Source organism: Balaenoptera borealis (genome assembly GCF_965194805.1).
Source record: "Balaenoptera borealis genome assembly, chromosome: 13".
Lineage (NCBI taxonomy): Eukaryota > Metazoa > Chordata > Mammalia > Artiodactyla > Balaenopteridae > Balaenoptera > Balaenoptera borealis.
The window spans coordinates 24732967-24754272 of NC_138870.1; the positions used below are offsets into that span (position 1 = coordinate 24732967).

At 35.7% G+C, this 21306-nt stretch overlaps 1 protein-coding gene across 22 annotated transcripts in view; it reads left to right on the forward strand.

Moving 5' to 3' along the window:
• The window catches only part of CCDC91 (coiled-coil domain containing 91), a 422422-nt gene that overhangs the window by 308687 nt on the left and 92429 nt on the right, over positions 1 to 21306 (forward strand). The window lies entirely within an intron of this gene.

Below are 21306 nucleotides of genomic sequence, written 5' to 3' on the forward strand. Positions count from 1 at the left end.
AGTAGTAGAATTTTTTGGTCACAGTAAAGCACACTCTCTTTCACTGGTCAGTTGGAAACATCACATTCAGTTCCATATACCCTGTTTTAAGAGAGACATTTCCAAATCAGAATGGGACTAACTTAGACATTTATTAATGCTTCCTCAGCATCTCTTCTTCTCTTCCCAGAGTGATACTTTTTATTTCTTAGCCATGTGGTTTAGGTGAGATTTAACCTACTTTCTAATCTAGGAATAAGTCCTTATTTACTAATGATTATATTCCATTATAGAATATAATGGATATTCCATTATATATATTGGAGTATATTCCATTATACTCCATCCATGTTAGAATGTTCCAGGAATTCACACATATTCTGAGTCAAGCCTATAAGACTCCATTTGGGACTTGGATTCTCAGGTATTTAAGCACTCTCATTCACAGTAAGAAAATGAGAAAATCCTTGGAACTGTTCACCTTTGTAGTTTTAACACCTAGCATAATACCATGCATAAATCCAAGTAACCATCTTGGGACCATATGTGTAGAGCTTTTGTGAAAACGGAGCCAATACCAAAGGCAGAGCTAGAGAGGAAGAGATCCCCATCACATGGCTCGAACCCTAAGTGAAGACTACTCTTAGTTCTTTTATGTTTTTCTATGTGAGGGTATGAATTATTATTTTTTTTTCAAAGTGTAAAGGTTTTTTTTTAATTATGTGTAACACAAAGTTATTTAAGTCAATAAATTTTTAAGGAATTTCTCATGTTCTGATTCTTTCCACTGCCAATCACCTTAGTTCCTCCAAACTCATAATCTTCAAGGTAAAATAGCCCTTTCAAAAAGAAGTTATCATGTGAGTCAGCCCACAATTCTTTTAGTTAGGCTTCTTTGATCTCCCATGAAATATGGACACACTTCAAAATTCCCCACCTGTAATCTTTGGGATCCAGTTTCCTCAAGCGATTTACTTTAGGACCATGTTTAGGGTCAGGCGATGGATCTGCCTGGTTCTGAATTTGACACCCTCTAAAAATGTATTCGGTTCAAATCATATTCACTCCTAAGCCAGGTGTGAATTATTTTTAAAGACAGTCTGTGCTGAGTTTTCTGTTACCTGTGATTGAACTAATTTTAACTGATTGCCAAATAATTGTGCTAAGTAGTAAATGGGGTTAGATTTGAGTCCTAGCTTGTGACTCATGTAACCTTGACCAATTTTTTAAAATGTATGATGCTCCATTTCCTCCAATCCCACTGTAAAGTGGGATTAGTAATACCTGCTTTATAGAGTTGTTGTGAGGCCCTTAGAAACATGTTTTTAAAAAAGAATATAAACTGAGGTAGATTTGTAAAATAGCTTTAGACACTATAAAATATCATGTAGATATTAGGTAGTATTGTGGTCAAGCCAGTGACAGAGCAGGAAACCTTGCCATATACTTTTGAAGGAATTGGAGTATTTAGTTCAGAGAAGAGAAGAATAAAGATATGGCAACATTCCTCATGTATTTGATGGGCTGCCATGAAGAGATAATGTTTTCTATTTATTTGAAGAGGGACAGATTAGAAGAAATAGGTGAACAATTTTAAATTGCTCAGTACAATATAAAGTCATCAAATCACAAGTTATCTAGCAAAAAGTATATCATTTTTACCCAGGACTGTGGAGAATGGATTAGGTAGGAGATTGAAGAATGTAGGTATTGAGAATGTAATTTCTACTGTCATTTTTTTGTTCTAGGATCTCTCTATTCCTGTGTCATCATAGGTAAATGCTAATTACCAACCCGGCAGAATTATACCCAGTTACTAACATGCCCCAAATCTACCATTCTTTTCATTTAATCATTGAAAGTTCTCTTTCAGAAATAATTACTGTAAAATCTCTTTAAAATATATTTAAAATTTTTGCATTGCCACTTTTTAAACATATAATATTAGTTAAGTAGCTTTACTGCTTTAAACCTCAGGGTATACCTGCCTCTCAAAATGGTTCTGGGGATTAAGTGAAAATGCTCATAGGTTTTGTTACTTTAAACACCAAATGTCATTGCTTTTTTTATTTTTAATACCGTTTATATTATATTTTGCCTAACTCTGCTGTCCTTCACACAGATCTCTATTAGGTCACGGAATCTTTAATTTTAAGTACTATTAATGAGTTTATAACCCAACATAAATTCATTTAACTTACTTAGCATATTGCCTGAAACGTAAGATGTGTTGTAACTGAGATGACCACTACTGTTGTCAATACTATTTTTATTACTATTATTATTACCACCATCTTAATCACCTTTGTAGTTTTAACACCTAGCATAATACCATGCATAATAAACAGTGAGTGAATGGATAGTTGCTGTAATTACTTCAGGCTATAGTTTCTAAACTACATCAGGGTGCCCTGGGCTGCAGTGACCTCACAGGAAGCTGCAGGATATTTTAAATATTAGAGGGTAACACAGAGATGCTTGAGATCTCTTGGAAACCAGGTAAACTACTAGCTTGTCAATACTAATTTGTCTTATATCCCTTTCTATTATAACATATTTTAGTGAACTTGGGTTTTGGGGGTTGCTGTGATAAAAAGCAAGTGAGATGCAAATATCAATGTGGAATAGGAAATGGAAGTGTTATTGTCCAATCTTAAGCCAAGATTTAAGAAGTTGTGCAATGCCAAGCATGTACAAAATTGCCATGAATAAGTAACTATGGTTAAGAATGAAATAAAAGTATTTTTCTTTCCATTTTGTGGTATCTTTTCAAATGGCTACTAAGGTATGTTCCATTAATAAATGGAACAATTAGGTATTTCCTTTGGCCTAGAGGGCACCATGAAAAAAATTACTGAGACAGCAAGGATCATGAACTGAGAAAGCCTGGGAAGCTTTAACCTGGTGTGTATACAGGTGCTCTGGAGGACACAAGAAATGTAAGTTATAGCCCCTACACTTAAGTAGATTTTCTTTGAATTGGAGAAACAATTTCACTCACTCACTGAAGATGAATTATGCATCTCTGCTCTGTACCGAATACTATATTAGAGTGCTAGTCATAAAGAATATGAACTATAATAATTATAATCCCTGATTTCAAAAGATTCTCAAGTTGGTAAGATAGACAAGCAAAGTACTTACTACAATTCTGAGTTTTGGAATACTTTGAGAGATAAAATATAGAGTGATCTTTGACAGCACAAACAAACAAATATAGAGTGATCTTTGACAGCACAAACAAACAAACAAATATAGAGTGATCTTTGACAGCACAAACAGTGTGGTACTAGATCCACCCACACTGTGAGATGTGGAAGATCTGGACCATTTAAAGGAAGGCTCCTAGAGATGATGATGCTTAAACTGAATTGTGCAGAAGGAGGAGTAGGCATGGTTATTGGAGGAGAAGGATAAGGGGAAATCGTTCCAAGGTGGCAGCATAGCATATCCAGGGAATGCAAATTGAATACTCGACTATGTGCATGACAGAATGGTCGTTTCTGCAGAGGTTACAAACATGAATGAGACTTTGTCATTGTCTTCAAAGATCTTACAATAAACTAGGGACTATGTCAAATCCATAAATTATTCTACGTGAGGCAGAATGAGCTATGACAAAGCACATTTGGTTGAGGCATTTGAATGCTCAAAGAAGGGAAATAAGCATAGTGGATGGTGGGTATCAATTTGACAAAAGTTGAATATGTTTATTGGGAAAGTAACATAAAACAAAGATGGAGTTGATATGCTTGAGCAGATTATGAGAATCTTTAAGTTAAAATAGCCAAATTCACATTTAATATTATCAGAAATAGCATGCCGTTGATATGGAAGATTAACGTGGCCGCTTTAAATGTGATATGCTGAAGCATGGGAGAGTCTGAAGTTAAGAATACTCTCTGGAAGTTGCTGGAATACTTGACATGCAAAAAGAGGGCAGCCTAGCCCAAGTGATAGCAGTTGAAATGGCAAAGGAAAGACAGACATTTTGGAGGGAAGAAGACTTAACCTGGTGACTGGAAATAGGATATGAAATCAGATATGTCTCTAAGGCTTGAAATTTTAGTAACTGATAAAATTTCATTGTGATAAGTCTAATTTAGTAATTCTGTATCTGGGGAAAACAACCAAAAACTGACCATTTTTAGTGTAATCCTGTTCTGAATAATAGTGAGTAAACAAAAGAAACATATTTTACCAACCTAGCAAGGTTAAGTAGTCCACAGTTCCTTGGTTATATCATTTATTGCTAATAACTTCATTTTCAAATAGTAAATCACCATTCTTTTCATATTATATTTGTGGGATATATTTAAGAATATTTAAGTATTTTTAGTTTTCCTCTATTTTATCAGCTTTATATTCTGTACATTTTTCTAAGCCAGGTGTGATTGAGAACCATTATATCCCACTGCACATTATATCTTAATCAGGTGTAGTTGAGAGCCATTGATATATGTTAATATCTGTGTTTCACAAGTTTTGGTATCAGTTGTTTTACAACACTACTACAGACTTTTAACGAATCCTTTGTGCAGTGATATCATTACCATCCACAACAAAGTATTATATGAGAGGAGAAAAAAAATGTTGACTGATAAAAGGAACAAATGTATCAGAATCTGTAGAATTTAAAATTTTATAGAACTGGTTTAAGGGGAAAAAAATCTTTAATTTGTAAATCTCTTATGTGAGTCAGGAAAAAGAGATGATGAAAAAAACAACCATATATATATTTAAAAGAACGAAAGATAGCATCTAGGAATGAAATAGATAATGTTGGAATTTAAAGCTTACTGAGTGGAGCTTCTTACTCTACTCATCACAACATAACTCCTATGGAACTATTTCACCAAAACCAACCATAAACGTGGCACAAAATATATAAAGCAACTTTCTGAAGGCATTGTCATTGTAAAACAATTAATGTAGATGGGATTGGAGGAGCTACAATGCTTCAGAAAATGGAAACATGCGAGGCGAACTTTGCATTCAGTCTCTTTTTTTTTTTTAAACGTCTTTATTGGAGTATAATTGCTTTACAATGGCGTGTTAGTTTCTGCTTTACAACAAAGTGAATCAGTTATACATATACATAGGTTCCCATATCTCTTCCCTCTTGCATCTCCCTCCCTCCCACCCTCCCTATCCCACCCCTCTAGATGGTCACAAAGCACCGAGCTGATCTCCCTGTGCTATGCGGCTGCTTCCCACTAGCTATCTACTTTACGTTTGGTAGTGTATATATGTCCATGCCACTCTCTCACTTTGTCACACATTACCCTTCCCCCTCCCCATATCCTCAAGTCTGTTCTCTAGTAGGTCTGTCTCTTTATTCCCGTCTTGCCCCTAGGATCTTCATTACCATTTTTTTTTCTTACATTCCATATATATGTGTTAGCATACGGTATTTGTTTTTCTCTTTCTGACTTACTTCACTCTGTATGACAGACTCTAGGTCCATCCACCTCACTACAAATAACTCAGTTTCGTTTCCTTTTATGGCTGAGTAATATTCCATTGTATATATCTGCCACATCTTCTTTATCCATTCATCTGTTGATGGACAGTTAGGTTGCTTCCGTGTCCTGGCTATTGTAAATAGAGCTGCAATGAACATTTTGGTACATGACTCTTTTTGAATTATGATTTTCTTAGGGTATATGCCCAGTAGTGGGATTGCTGGGTCGTATGGTAGTTCTATTTTAAGCCTTTTAAGGAACCTCCATAGTGGCTGTATCAATTTACATTCCTACCAACAGTGCAAGAGGGTTCCCTTTTCTCCACACCCTCTCCAGCATTTATTGTTTGTAGATTTTTTGATGATGGCCATTCTGACCGGTGTGAGATGATATCTCATTGTAGTTTTGATTTGCATTTCTTTAATGATTAATGATGTTGAGCATTCTTTCATGTGTCTGTTGGCAATCTGTATATCTTCTTTGGAGAAATGTCTATTTAGGTTTTCAGCCCTTTTTTGGATTGGGTTGTTTGTTTTTTTGATATTGAGCTGCATGAGTTGTTTGTATGTTTTGGAGATTAATCCTTTGTCAGTTGCTTTGTTTGCAAATAATTTCTCCCATTCTGAGGGTTGTCTTTTCCTCTTGTTTATGGTTTCCTTGGCTGTGCAAAAGCTTTTAAGTTTCATTAGGTCCCATTTGATTATTTTTGTTTTTATTTCCATTTCTCTAGGAGGTGGGTCAAAATGGATCTTGCTGTGATTTATGTCATAGAGTGTTCTGCCTATGTTTTCCTCTAAGAGTTTGATAGTGTCTGGACTTACATTTAGGTCTTTAATCCATTTTGAGTTTATTTTTGTGTATGGTGTTAGGGAGTGTTCTAATTTCATTCTTTTCCATGTAGCTGTCCAGTTTTCCCAGCACCACTTATTGAAGAGGCTATCTTTTCTCCACTGTACATGCTTGCCTCCTTTATCAAAGATAAGGTGACCATATGTGCATGGGTTTATCTCTGGGCTTTCTATCCTGTTCCATTGATCTATATATCTGTTTTTGTGCCAGTACCATACTGTCTTGATTACTGTAGCTTTGTAGTATACTCTGAATTCACCAAACCTGATTCCTCCAGCTCCGTTTTTCTTTCTCAAGATTGCTTTGGTTATTCGAGGTCTTTTGTGTTTCCATACAAATTGTGAAATTTTTTGTCCTACTTCTGTGAAAAATACCAGTGGTAGTTGGATAGGGATTGCATTGAATCTGTAGATTGCTTTGGGTAGTAGACTCATTTTCACAATGTTGATTCTTCCAATCCAAGAACATGGTATATCTCTCCATCTATTTGTATCATGCTTAATTTCTTCCATCAGTGTCTTATAATTTTCTGCATACAGGTCTTTTGTCTCCTTAGGTAGGTTTATTCCTAGATATTTTCTTCTTTTTGTTGCAATGGTAAATGGGAGTGTTTTCTTAATTTCACTTTCAGATTTTTCATCATTAGTGTATAGGTATGCTAGAGATTTCTGTGCATTAATTTTGTATCCTGCTACTTTACCAAATTCATTGATTAGCTCTAGTAGTTTTCTGGTAGCATCTTTAGGATTCTCTATGTATAGTATCAAGTCATCTGCAAACAGTGACAGCTTTACTTCTTCTTTTGCAATTTGGATTCCTTTTATTTCTTTTTCATCTCTGATTGCTGTGGCTAAAACATCCAAAACTATGTTGAATAATCGTGGTGAGAGTGAGCAACCTTGCCTTGTTCCTGATCTTAGTGGAAATGGTTTCAGTTTTTCACCATTGAGGACAATGTTGGCTGTGGGTTTGTCATATATGGCCTTTATTATGTTGAGGAAACTTCCCTCTATGCCTACTTTCTGGAGGGTTTTTATCATAAATGGGTGTTGAATTTTGTCGAAAGCTTTCTCTGCATCTATTGAGATGATCATATGTTTTTTCTCCTTCAATTTTTTAATGTGCTGTATCACATTGATTGATTTGCGTATATTGAAGAATGCTTGCATTCCTGGGATAAACCCCACTTGATCATGGTGTATAATCCTTTTAATGTGCTGTTGGATTCTGTTTGCTAGTATTTTGTTGAGGATTTTTGCATCTATGCTCATCAGTGATATTGGCCTGTAGTTTTCTTTCTTTGTGACATCTTTGTCTGGTTTTGGTATGAGGGTGATGGTGGCCTCGTAGAATGAGTTTGGGAGTGTTCCTCCCTCTGCTATATTTTGGAAGAGTTTGAGAAGGATAGGTGTTAGCTCTTCTCTAAACGTTTAATAAAATTCACCTGTGAAGCCATCTGGTCCTGGGCTTTTTGTTTTTTGGAAGATTTTTAATCACAGTTTCAATTTCAGTGCTTGTGACTGGTCTGTTCATATTTTCTATTTCTTCCTGGTTCAGTCTCGAAAGGTTGTGCATTTCTAAGAATTTGTCCATTTCTTCCAGGTTGTCCTTTTTATTGGCATAAGAGTTACTTGTAGTAATCTCTCATGATCCTTTGTATTTCTGCATTGTCAGTTTTTACTTCTCCTTTTTCATTTCTAATTCTATTGATTTGAGTCTTCTCCCTTTTTTTCTTGATGAGTCTGGCTAATGGCTTAGCAATTTTGTTTATCTTCTCAAAGAACCAGCATTTAGTTTTATTGATCTTTGCTATCGTTTCCTTCCTTTCTTTTTCATTTATTTCTGATCTGATCTTTATGATTTCTTTCCTTCTGCTAACTTTGGGTTTTTTTTATTCTTTCTCTAATTGCTTTCAGTGTAAGGTTAGGTTGTTTATTTGCGATGTTTCTTGTTTCTTCAGGTAGGATTGAATTGCTATAAGCTTCCCTCTTAGAACTGCTTTTGCTGCATCCCATAGGTTTTGGGTCGTCGTGTTTTCATTGTCATTTGTTTCTGGGTATTTTTTGATTTCCCCTTTGATTTCTTCAGTGATCTCTTGGTTATTAAGTAGTGTGTTGTTTAGCCTCCATGTGTTTGTATTTCTTACAGACTTTTTCCTGTATTTGATATCTAGTCTCATAGCATTTTGGTCGGAATACATACTTGATATGATTTCATTTTCTTAAATTTACCAAGGCTTGATTTGTGACCCAAGATATGATCTATCCTGGAGAATGTTCCATGAGCACTTGAGAAGACTGTGTATTCTGTTTTTTTTGAATGGAATGTCCTATAAATATCAATTAAGTCCGTCTTGTTTAATGTATCATTTAAAGCTTGTGTTTCCTTATTTATTTTCGTTTTGGATGGTCTGTTCATTGGTGAAAGTTGGGTGTTAAAGTCCCCTACTATGATTGTGTTACTATCAATTTCCCCTTTTATGGCTGTTAGTATTTGCCTTATGTGTTGAGGTGCTCCTATGTTGGGTGCATAAATATTTACAATTGCTATATCTTCTTGGATCGATCCCTTGATTATCATGTAGTGTCCTTCTTTGTCTCTTGTAACAGTCTTTATTTTAAAGTCTATTTTGTCTGATATGAGAACTGCTGCTCCCTCTTTCTTTTGATTTCCATTTGCATGGAATATCTTTTTCCATCCCCTCACTTTCAGTCTGTATGTGTCCCTAGGTCTGAAGTGGGTCTCTTGTAGGCAGCATATATACGGGTCTTGTTTTTGTATCCATTCAGCCAGTGTATGTCTTTTGGTTGGAGCATTTAATCCACTTACATTTTAGGTAGTTATTGATATGTATGTTCCTATTACCATTTTCTTAATTGTTTTGGGTTTGTTATTGTAGGTCTTCTCCTTCTCTTGTGTTTCCTGCCTAGAAAAGTCCTTTAGCATTTGTTCTAAAGCTGGTTTGGTGATGCTGAATTCTCTTAGCTTTTTCTTGTCTGTAAAGCTTTTAATTTCTCCATCAAATCTGAATGAGATCCTTGCTGGGTAGAGTAATCTTGGTTGTAGGTTTTTCTCCTTCATCACTTTAAATATGTCCTGCCACTCCCTTTTGGCTTGCAGAGTTTCTGCTGAAAGGTCAGCTGTTAACCTTATGGGGATTCCCTTATGTGTTATTTGTTGATTTTCCCTTGCTGCTTTTAATATTTTTTCTTTGTATTTAATTTTTGATAGTTTGATTAATATGTGTCTTAATGTGTTTCTCCTTGGATTTATCCTGTATGGGACTCTCTGTGCTTCCTGGACTTGATTAACTATTTCCTTTCCCGTATTAGGGAAGTTTTCAACTATAATCTCTTCAAATATTTTCTCAATCCCTTTCTTTTTCTCTTCTTCTTCTGGGACCCCTATAATTCGAATGTTGGTGCGTTTAATGTTGTCCCAGAGGTCTCTGAGACTGTCCTCAGTTCTTTTCATTCTTTTTTCTTTATTCTGCTCTGCAGTAGTTATTTCTACTCTTTTATCTTCCAGGTCACTTATCTGTTCTTCTGCCTCAGTTATTCTGCTATTGATCCCTTCTAGAGAATTTTTAATTTCATTTATTGTGTTGTTCATCTTTGTTTGTTTGCTCTTTAGTTCTTCTAGGTCCTTGTTAAACGTTTCTTGTGTTTTCTCTATTCTATTTCCAAGATTTTGGATCATATTTACTATCATTATTCTGAACTCTTTTTCAGGTAGACTGCCTATTTCCTCTTCATTTGTTAAGTCTGGTGGGTTTTTACCTTGCTCCTTCATCTGCTGTGTGTTTTTCTGTCTTCTCATTTTGCTTATCTTACTCTGTTTGGGGCCTCCTTTTTGCAGGCTGCAGGTTCGTAGTTCCCGTTTTTTTTGGTGTCCATCCCCAGTGGCTAAAGTTGGTTTAGTGGGTTGTGTAGGCTTCCTCGTGGAGGAGACTAGTGCCTGTGTTCTGGTGGATGAGGCTGGACCTTGTCTGGGCAGGTCTACGTGTGGTGGTGTGTTTTGGGGTGTCTGTGGCCTTCTTATGATTTTAGGCAGCCTCTCTGCTAATGGATGGGGTCGTGTTCCTGACTTGCTAGTTGTTTGGCATAGGGTGTCCTGCACTGTAGCTTGCTGGTCGTTGAGTGAAGCTGGGTCTTGTCATTGAGATGGAGATCTCTGGGAGATTTTCGCCATTTGATATTACGTGGAGCTGGGAGGTCTCTTGTGTCCTGATCTTGGCTCTCCCACCTCAGGGGCACAGCCCTGATGCCTGGCTGGAGCACCAAGAGCCTTTCATCCACACGGCTCAGAATAAAAGGGAGAAGAAATAGAAAGAAAGAAAGAAAGAAAGAGGATCAAATAAAATAAAATAAATTAAAATAAAGTTATTAAAATAAAAAATAAAAAATAATTATTAAGAAAAAAATTTTTGGATTTGGCCCCGCCTCTGCATGTAGGTCACCTGAGGGCGTCTGTTCTTTGCTCAGACAGGATGGGGTTAAAGGAGCAGCTGCTTTGGGTGCTCTGGCTCACTCAGGCGGGGGGGAGGGAGGGGTACGGATGCGGGGTGAGCCTGCGGCAGCAGAGTCCGGCGTGACGTTTCAGCAACCTGAGGTGCGCCATGCATTCTCCCGGGGAAGTTGTCCTTGGATCACAGGACCCTGGCAGTGGCGGGCTGCACAGGCTCCCGGGAGGGGCGGTGTGGATAGTGACCTGTGCTCGCACACAGGCTTCTTGGTGGCGGCAGCAGCAGCCTTAGCGTCTCATGCCCGTCTCTGGGGTCCGCGCTGATAGCCGCGACTCGTGCCCGTCTCTGGAGCTCCTTTAAGTGGCACACTGAATCCCCTCTCCTCGCGCACCAGGAAACATAGAGGGAAGAAAAAGTCTCTTGCCTCTTCAGCAACTCCAGACCTTTTCCCGGACTCCCTCCCGGCTAGCTGTGGCGCACTAGCCCCTTCATGCTGTGTTCACGCCGCCAACCCCAGTCCTCTCCCTGTGATCCGACGGAAGCCCGAGCCTCAGCTCCCAGCCCCCGCCCGCTCCAGCGGGTGAGCAGACAAGCCTCTTGGGCTGGTGAGTGCTGGTCGGCGCCGATCCTCTGTGCGGGAATCTCTCCACTTTGCCCTCCGCACCCCTGTGGCTGCGCTGTCCTCCGTGGCTCTGAAGCTTCCCCCCTCCGCCACCCGCAGTCTCCACCCGCAAAGGGGCTTCTAGTGTGTGGAAACCTTTCCTCCTTTACAGCTCCCTCCCACTGGTTCAGGTCCCATCCCTATTCTTTGTCTCTGTTTTTTCTTTTTTCTTTTGCCCTACCCAGGTACATGGGGAATTTCTTGCCTTTTGGAAGGTCTGAAGTCTTCTGCCAGCACTCAGTAGGTGTTCTGTAGGAGCTGGTCCACATGTAGATGTATTTCTGATGTATTTGTGAGGAGGAAGGTGATCTCCGCGTCTTACTCTTCTGCCATCTTGAAGCTCCTCCCTGCCTTCAGTCTTAAAATTGTTGTCTATTTGGAAGCATGCAGAATTAAAACTCAAAAGCAGAAAAAGTCTTATAGGGTCAATGAGGCAGGAGGCAGAGTTCATGCCTGCCAAGAGGCATACTTTCAGAACAAACTCTCAGAACAACAAAAATCTGTGTTCAGATTACCCCCAAGTCCTTGGCCAAATCCTAAATTGCATATGCAGAGTGCAAGACTCTTAAAATCCAGCAACAAAAAAGAACAGCTGAGAGGCTAAAGAGCTGACCAGGTACTTTCGGGAAATAAGGGTTGTAAGTTAAGTCTTGCAAAGGTAGAAGTGTTTTGATAAATCAAAGACTTTCATTTGAGAATCCCTTAAAGGCCTTACTTTTTGGAATAAAGCCACAACCTGGGAATAAGGGCCCTTACAAAACAACATGCAAAAATGGCCAATAAGCATATGAAAAGGTGCTCAATATCATTATTCATGCAGGAAATATGAATTAAAATCACAAAGAGATACCAGTATACCACTGCCCTGGGTATGGATATAATTAAAGGGACCGACAAAATACCAAGCATTGACAATGATGTGGATTAATTGGACCTCTAATTCTTTTTTGGTGCGAGTGTAAATTTGCCTACTTTTTAAAAGTGTGTGGCAGTATTTACTAAGTAGCTCAACACATGTATACTCTGGCACCCACCATTTCCACAATTATGTATGCACTCAACAGAAATTAATGCTTATGCCCACTAAAAGATGTGTAAAGGAATGATAAAAGGAGCTTTCTTCATAATAATCCCAAACAGAAACTCTCCAAATATCCGTTATTGGTAGAATGGATGAATAAATTGTGGTGTATTGTTTGGAACACTACACCAAAATTAAAAGACAAACTAATGATACACTCTACAATATGGATGAATCTCAAAAATTTTGTGTTGAATAATATTTGGTCACCAAAGCATAAATATGGTGTAATTCAAATTTTATGACCTTTAAGAACAAGAAAGAGTAACCTATGGGGATAGAAATTACAATAGTGGTTGTCTATGATGGGGAGAAGCATGAGAGAACTTTCTGTGGCATTTAAGTTTTCTTTTTCTTTATCTGGGTAGTGAGTAAATGGGTGTATATGTATGTAAATATCCACTGAGTGATACACTTAAAGTTTGTTCATTTCACTGTGTATGAAATTTAAGAAGAAAGCTAAGCACAAAGGAAAAAGATTGCAGTCGTTTTTAAAATAGTTATTTACTTAAAAAGCTGTGAGAAGCATCTATAGTGTTACTTCAGAGGAAAATCATAGCCTTAAATATTTAAATTAGAAAGTAGAAAAGACTGCAAAATAATGAGCTAATTAATAACACTTCCAATTTATTAAGGAAGTTAGATAAGAAAGAATAGAATAATCCAAAGAAGATAGAAGGAAAACAATAATAAAAGTCATGACAGAAATGCATGACATAGATTAGAAAGTTTACAAATACTAAACTGTCATTTTTTAAAGACATAAAATTCACAAATCTTTCACAAGATTAATGGACGAAAGAGGAATGTTATTAATGAACATTATCAGAGGAATGAATTTTTATATAGGATAATGTAGATCCTATAAAAATTTCAGAGATGATATAGCAATATAAATAACAATACCAATCAACTGTAAAGCTTAGATGAAATGAAAGAGTACCAAGAAAAATATAAATCCCAGAACTGACGCAAGAAGAATTAGAAATGCTGAATAGTTCTGTAGCGGCTGAAGAAACTGTATCTGTAGTTTAAAAATATTCATTTATCTCTAAAAAATAAATGTAAATACTCCCCTCCCAGTAGATGGAGTCCAGTTTCCCTCCCCTTGAGTGTTGACTGGACTTAGTTGTTCATATCTAATGAACAGATTATAGAAAGGGAAAAAATGTTAACTTTATGTTAGAGACACCTGGCAGATAGCCCTTTAACCAAATGACCAAAGTTAACATTGCCAGTGATAAATTATTTTTAATGCCATGTTGCCCCTGATATGATACAATGAGAGGCATTCTTCACCTTTATGGTATTCTTCTCCAAAATTCATAACCCCAGTCTAATCATAAGGGAAAAAAAAGGCAAATCCAAATTTCTTCAAAATACCTGAAAAGTACTCTTCAACAGTGTCAATATAATAAGGAAGACTGAGAAACTACCACAGATTAGAGGAGACTAATGAGACATGATATCTGAATGCAATGTTCTACCCTGGTTTAATCATGGAACAGAAAAAAGGCATTATTGGAAAAACTGATGAAATACAAATAAAATCTGTAATCTGTTTAATATTACTATATGATACTATTTCTTAGCTTGATAAATGTACCATAATTATGTAAGATGTTAATAAGAGAAGCTGGATTAAGGGCATATGAGCACCCTTGTACTATCGTTGCAAGTTTTCGGTAAATCTAAAATTATTTCAAAGTAAAAAAGTTTCATAATTTTTTCTAACACATATCTAGTTAAAAAGAGCAGTTTTACCTGCTCCCTTGTAAAACCACTCTGAAATGGAGCCCTAAATGAGAAGTGGAGATGACTGAGAAGACCAACGTACAATATACAGTGTACATTGTAGAAACTCCAAAAGGCTTACTCATTGGTGGCACCAGATATCTCTAGAATTGAAAATGAAGATGAAGCTTCAAATAGAAGGAAAGTTTGGAAGTCTGTTTAATAAACAGTTAGATCCCCACTTATTCTCTGCCAATTCTGGCAGAAAACTGGGATTAGTTCTCTGGAAAAAAAAAAAAAAGAAATAGAGGGTCTCTAGACCAGGGATCACCAAGCACAGTTGAAGGTATAGATGCTGTAATGAAATGGGGTTGGGAGGACAGCAAGGTGAAAAGGTTTAAGCTGCTTATTGAGAACCTTAGCCATTTTTCCCATCACAGCTCTCAGAATGCTGACAACCAGACAGGAAATTGGAAGATTCTTTTCTGAGGAATCTAGTCAGCCCAAGATAAAAGACTTAAATGTATTGGTATCAGAAATTGCCCGAAGGAAACAACGCAGCCAGATTGCTCTGCTATTAAGATCACAGTGCATAAACCACAAGTGCAGCACAGAGATGTTACTCAGCATTTTAACGCTCTACTCTTTAAACATGAGCAAATAGTCAAGTATGAACAGAGAATTGCCCATGAAAAGCAGAAAATAAAACAGATTCTATGGATATATGAAAAGTTTAAAAGACTTATTAATTTCCTCAAGAGTAAGAGAAGATTTTGCATCTATGAAACAGGAAGAGGATGCTTTTTTTTTAAGTCAAATAAAAGGATTAGAAACAAAATACAGTAGAATGTTTAAAAAAACAAGAGTCAGAAGATGAAGTGATAGAAGTCTTCCAGAGAAAATTGTATAAAAATTTTATTCCATTGAAGAAATGGAAAATAGGAGTGAAAAGACCAGAAAATAAGGCAGTCGGTTCAGGAGGTTCATTAGCTGAATCATAGGATTTTGAGAAATAATAATAAAAAAAGCAGAAAATAGAATGCAGGAAACAATATAATAATAATAGTAGTAGTATTAAAGTAAATCTTGCAGAACTGAAAGACATGATTTTCTAGATTGTAAGATATGAGTTTCTAGGTAGGCCTGTAACTAAGTTTGTTGTTAAATTTTTGAAAAGCAAAGGTAAAGAAAATTAACAAATGTTCTCATAAGAGAGAAAAAATCTGTGCAAATGATGGGGAATCAGAATGTAATCAGACTCCGCAATAACCTTGAAAACTGCAGATTTCCAACCTAGAAATTCACACTTAGCCAAACTATAAATTAAGTGAGGGTAGAATGAAAGCATTTTCAAGACAAAGGAGATACCAAAACAGTTCTCATGTGCCTTTTCTCAGGAATCTCCTGGAGTAGGTACTCTATCAAAACAAAGAAGTAAACCAAGAAAAAAGGATCCAGTGGTATCTAGAAAGCTGAAGATAACAGCTCAAGAGAGATGTAGCGAAACCCCTAGAAAAATGACTGAGGGAAATCCCAGAATAGACAGCTATGTAGCAGACCTAGAGAACAACCAATCCAGGTTGGAGATATGTCCACGAGATTTGTCTCCAAGAAGATAAACATAATAGAATGCCTGATATCTTTGAATATATTGAGAAGATAATTAGACAATTAGATAAGAATTTTGGAATTAATGTTTAATACATACTCGCTTAGGCCAATATAATGTGGCTGTAGTAACATTGTATCATTTCTGAGCCCATATCTAAGAGACCTTAAAAGACCTTTCACTCTTCTTTTACAATTCTGTCCAGCTGCTATGTGAAAAATCCCGAGCTAGTCTGCAGGAGCTGGGAGCCCACAGGAAGGAGAAACAAGCCATCCTACCGTAGGCCATCCTAGTAGTAGTGGCCACATCAGACCCAGCAGTTGATTGCAGATACATGGGAGAGCCCAGCCAAGACCAAAAGAACTGTCCAGCTGAACCCAGCTCAGATTGCCAACTTACAGAATTATGAGCTAAATCAGGGATTGGCAAGCTTTTTCTGTAAAGGGCCAGATATTAAATATTTCAGTCATTTATGGGCCAAGAGGCTTAATTGATAATATTATGTAGGAGTTCATGTTAACCCAAGAAAAAGCAGATATTCACAAATTTTTTTTATTGATGAAATTCAAAATGTAGTATTGATAATAAGGATAATTTTTCATAGTGTAGCTCTACTGGTGAGAAGAATAGAATTCTCTTTGGGGAGGATAACATTTTACTTAATTGTGGTTCAATTAAGTATCCCTATCATCAAAAATGGTTACAAATACTCATTTATTAATGCTAATATGTAATGAGACTACATATTTCATCTTTAAGAATGTCTTTCACACAAATAGGTACTGGCAAATGTTGATATCTGTCAATGAGCATATGATTTTAATTGAGCATATTCATTAGTTGAGAAGCATCTATAGAATCAGGTTCTTCTATTAATATTTTCCATTTAGCATATCATTACAGTGCAGATTAATTATTTCCAATTGAAAGTTAGATGAAAGCTCCTCAGTTGCCCAGTGAATGGATTTTGAAATGTGGAAATTCCATTTGCAGTTGGATCAATGTGTGAAAAGCACTGATGGAGCTGTAGTGTGAGCTCATAAATTTGTGTAGGAATAGAAGTCTCACTTCTTTTTTTTAACTGTTGATGCACAGGAAGTGCATACAGCAGCTTGACTTTACTTATGATTCAGACACTCATTTTCTAAGGTGCATTTCCACAACGTCGTGCAACTTTTAAAATAATACATAGTTAGATAATATGCATACGTCATGTATAGAAACAAAAATTAAGTGCACTATTGCCCTAGAAAAATCTTTGATACTGTGTTTTACGGCCCACAGATCAAAATTAAATTGATTGCTGTGATTTGTTTCCCATAAATAATTTAACTGTGTTTACAATCCTTAACTAAATCGCACTGATAAAGAACAACCTCAGACCGTTTATTAAGTCACGATCCCATTTTTACTGAAATGTATGGTGGATTTAATGGATACTAAAGCATAACTATACTTTTAAGCAATGAGGAGAAATTTTTAAATCTTATACAAAATGTTATATAAGCTTCTAGCCCTAAATGACATTCATCATGACATATTTAATTGTAACAGTATAGAAACTGATCCCAGTCATTCATTTTTTAAAAATGAGGATGTAGAACTCTTTCTTCCACACTTAAAAACTAGTTATATAATCGTTTGATGTGATTTCTTGCACATATTTTATTTTTAGACAAAAAAATATTTATGATGAGAAGTGTTAACATATATTTTAACAAACAAACCATAACACATATGCAAATGGATATTTTTCCCTCCAAACTGTTTATTTTAGAGCAGTGCTTCTCACCTGGAGGGAATCCAGTGAGCAGATGCCAAGTATGCTGCTTATAACAGGACTCCCACCTCCACCCCCAGCAAGGAATTGTCAGTAGTACCAAGGTTGAGAAACCCTGCCCTAGAGAATATATCACATCCCAGGGGTTTGGCCATTACTAAAATATCCCGGAAAATGTTCTTTCAGAATTGTCCTGTTTGAATATACTCATTGGTGGCAAATCTTCATCTCTTGTGAGGTGTATTTTATTTTAGACTAATTCTCATGACTCGTAGGGACAATTAAGTTCATTCATGGAATTCAACAAAACATGCAGGCAGATATTTACACGCACTTGAATATGCACACAAAATTCATTCATCATTTCTAAGTAATTGAGAATTTGGGCTGGTTAGAAAATGTAAGTCTTAAACTTTACTTTTGTATGATATTCAAAGATATTTATTGACAAGTAGTATTTATTCATTTTTTTTCATTTTTATTTTATATTGGAGTATAATTGATTAACAATGTTGTGTTAGTTTCAGGTATACAGCAAAGTGATTCAGTTATACATATACATGTATCTATTTTTCAAGTTATTTTCCCATTTAGGTTATTACAGAATATTGAGCAGAGTTCCCTGTGCTATACAGTAGGTACTCGTTGGTTATCTATTTTAAATATACAGTGTGTATATGGATTTCACAACCTTGACTGTCACCTAACTCCCAACTGGGGAGGAGAGAATCAAGGAAACTTTCTTTGTAAATGTTCTTCTTCAACTCAAAAATTAGGAAAGGAGGATCCTCAAAAATGTGGACTGAGCAGACAGTGTAAACTTGCAGCCCCTTCCCCCCTAAAAAAAATGTTAACTGAAGAACATAGTAGCTAACTCTTCATGTTTTATCTGGATATATCCCTTTTATTTAAATTGATCCTTTTGCCTTCAACCAAACAGATCTAGTCAAATTTACTTATATGACCCTTACTAGATAGAAATTCTGGTTGATATTCAGTATGATATGGATTTATCTTTTATATTCAAATAATCCAGATCTACAGTAGTTTTAAAATTATAAAACCCTTGAAAACCAAGGATTTCTGTAACTTGGCTGTTGGCAAAACCTGTCTGGAACTAATGTGAAACTTATACTTTTAATTTACCCACATAGTGTGAATATTCATACCCTTCACTGAAGAACTATTCATGTGTTTTATTTCAGAGGGCTTAGTAATATATGCACTACTTTTTGCCTTTATAAAATCTGAAAATTTTCAAATTCCAAATTAGTAAGTATGAAACCAATAGAAATTGTAATAGTAGATGCTTTTATTTTAAATAATCTTTTTTTGTCCTTTTTTTTCCCAGAAATTACTGTCGTTTTTTCATAATGACATATCACCTCACACCAGTCAGAATGGCCATTATCAAAGTCTACAAATAATAAATGCTGGAGAGGGTGTGGAGAAAAGGGAACCCTCCTACACTGTTGGTGGCAATGTAAATTGGTGCAGCCACTGTGGAAAACAGTATGCAGGGTTCCTTAAAAAACTAAAAAGAGTTACCATATGATCCAGAAATCCCACTCCTGGGCATATATCCAGAGAAAACTCTAATTTGAAAAGATACATGCATCCCAGTGTTCATAGCAGCACTGTTTACAATATCCGAGACATGGAAGCCACCTAAATGTCCATTAACAGATGAATGGATAAAGAAGATGTGGTATATATATGGAATATTACTCGGTCATAAAAAAAATGAAATAATGCCATTTGCAGTAACACAGATGGACCTAGAGATTATCATATTAAATGAAGCCAAATAGAGAAAGACAAATACCATATGATATCGCTTATATGTGGAACCAAAAAAATGATACAAATGAACTTATTTACAAAACAGAAATAGACTCACAGACATAGAAAGAAAACTTACGGTTATCAGAGGGGACAGGGAGGAGGCATAAATTTGGAATTTGAGATTAACAAATACACACTACTATATATAAAACAGATAATAAGGACCTACTGTATAGAACAGGGAACTATATTCAATATCTTGTAATAACCCATAATGGAAAAGAATCTGAAAAAGAATAGATATATGTATACGTATAACTGAATCACTTGGCTATACACCTGAAACACTGTAAATCAACTATACTTCAATAAAAAATTAAACATAAAAAATACTATAGTTTTTTGACTTTAATCTTTTCAGATAATCATGGAAACAACTTTGTATTTTATTATTTCATCAATGGAACTGAAGCTTAATGTACTTAGTGATAGAAAATAAAGCGTAACAGTTGTCAAAGTCTTATTATAGGGCTTTTGAGATTTGTGACTTAACTTTATATATTAGGGAGGGAATCCAAAAAATTATGAGTCTACCAATATTAAAGTGGGAAGAGGACACAATCAAGCAAATGATAAGAGCTAATATGTATATTGCTAATATTTCTATGAAAAATGCTGCATATCACATAATCTTTTTAAATGCAGAATAAAGTTAGATATGATTATCCCTTAAATAAGCGAAGATTTAAAAACTGGTGAGACTAAATGTAATCAAGGTTGCAAGAAAACAGCTATTCTCATGGGCTGCTTATGGGAAAAAATTGTACAAAATGTCAAAAGCTGTAAGAGAGCTCAAAAATTATATCCCTTGGGCAACATGATTCTACCTCATGAATTGAAATTAAGGAAGTATCTAATATGCACCACAAAGTTACATATATGGATGCTTGTCACTGCTTTATTAAAAACAACCAAAATATCCATGAATAAATATTAGTAAAATAAGTTATTATACATCCCAGTAATGAAATATAAAATCATAAAAGAATATATAATTACTTTAAAATATTCAAAATGTATTTTAAATAGTATGTACAGTTTGAGTCCCATCCTCTTTATACCCAATTTTGTATGGGTGTGTGTTTGTTTTGTGTTCATATTTTTATGTATTTACTAATTTTCTATAGTAAATATATTCATAATAGAAAATTCTTACTACTTCATATTTTCTAGATTTTATATATATATATGTATATATTGATATATATGTGTCTGAAATTAATTGGGAAAAACTAAACAAAAACATATATACACTACAAAGTGAAGGGTCCTCAAGAATAACAAAATAAAGGAAATACAACTGAGAAATTTCAAGGCATTTTCTAATTGATAGCCTGTTCAAAAAAAGGATGATACCTTTGTAGACAAGTGGAAGTTATAGAAGTTTGTTGCATTCTTCCAATCCATGAAATGCTATTTTAGCAGAAAATATTTCCTGGTTTTTGAGAAGTGTTACATTTCTTTTTCAGAATTTTAGCCTTCTTTCTCTTTATCTGAAAATTTGAACTCTCTCAGGGTTCTTGATTGCTATTTCAGTAAAATGGGGAATATCACTTTTTCACTAGATTTCTCATTTCATATATTAGCACACAGGGTAGAATTCTTACCTCTCATTCATGATGTCCAGCTCTCAACATCTTAACCTGGCAGAAGAACTAAACTAGCTGTAAATCTTACCACCCAGACCACACTTGATTATTGTATGATGGGAAAATTAAATGTGAATAAAACAGCCTAGAGCATTAGGGTGTTCTTGGAAGAATAAACACAAGTTGGAAGTCTTATGTGGACAGTGCAAAGTACAGGAAAGCAATCAATCATGTAAACATCAAATGAAA